Source organism: Tyto alba, unplaced genomic scaffold, assembly GCF_018691265.1.
Source record: "Tyto alba isolate M040663 unplaced genomic scaffold, T.alba_DEE_v4.0 Super-Scaffold_28, whole genome shotgun sequence".
Classification (NCBI taxonomy): Eukaryota; Metazoa; Chordata; class Aves; order Strigiformes; family Tytonidae; genus Tyto; species Tyto alba.
In genome coordinates, this window is record NW_024881302.1 from 27,540 (window position 1) to 28,795 (window position 1,256).

A 1,256-nucleotide genomic window follows, 5' to 3' on the forward strand; every position below is an offset into this window, starting at 1 on the left:
CCCCAGCTCCCCAGCTGCAGCCTATTTAAAACCTTGGCCCGGTCCCATCCTCACCTCACCGGTCCCACCTGAGCTGCCCCGGCCCCAGCCCACAGCCGGAGCCGGTGGGGAGCGGGGGACTGGCGGTACCCGGCCTGCAACAAGGTGATCTTTACAGGCGCAGGAGCAATACTGTCTTTTATTCGGGCCTGGGTGCTCAGTGGATTTTCCTCGAATCGAGCACACCTAACAGCAGGTGCAGGTGCTTCTTTTATACATCCAAATCACAATCACAGGTTGGTGCTTTTCCAAACATTCCTATCAGGCACCGATCGCTCATTAATTATAATACAGTTACGATACAAATTACACACCAACAAGACACCCTGCACACTGTCTAGCCACCCTGCACCCCAAACAGATCCTCTGCACCTTGTCTGGACCCCCTTTCCCCTCAAACAGCCACCCTGCACAGCACCCCTATAAGGGCTCCCTGCACCCCAAACAGACCCCCTGGACCTTACCTGGGTTCCCCCCCCCATGACGCCAACTGGACACAACGTGACCTCTCTGGGCCCCGTGAATCCCAACCAGACCCCCTGAACCCTGCCTGGTCCCCCTGCACCCCAAACAGACCCCCTGCAACCTACCTGGGTTTTTTCCTAAAGGAAAAACAAGGAAAAATTATTTAAAAGAGGAAAATTTTAAGACCGCTGGGGAGTAAGAAAATATGGAAAAAAGTTTCAATAGCACCTAAATTAAAAAGGAAGAGCAATCTATTAAACCATCTTGCCACCTCTCAACACTCAAGCAAAAATTATTCTCCTGAAAAAAAAAAAACAGAAAAGCGACAAACAAATCTACTTTCTACTCCAGACTGCTTGACCTTGCCCGGTCCTGAAGCTCTTATTGCAAAACACGCATGCTCCTCTGGAGGTCAAAAGACTTAAAAGCTTAGGCAGCTCCAAAGCTGCTGTCAAGGGAAGGAACAGGGGAGCCTTGAGCCCAAAGAAGCCCAGGAGCAAAAGGAGCTCCCTGAGTAGAGGCTGGGGCTGGTCTAGCCTGGGCCCCACCCACTGCCCTTCCCACAATTCACCAGGAAAGGGGTGGGGCCACCCACCTGCAGGTATCACATGGGCCAGAGGGGCCACAGGGTTTTAACCATTGAGCAGGGGTGACCTTTGCCCTTGACCCCAGCTGACCACTGGGCTCTGACCCCGGTATGACCTTTGGCCTCTGCCCCCATGCTGATGTTTGACCCCTGACCCCCAGTTGAC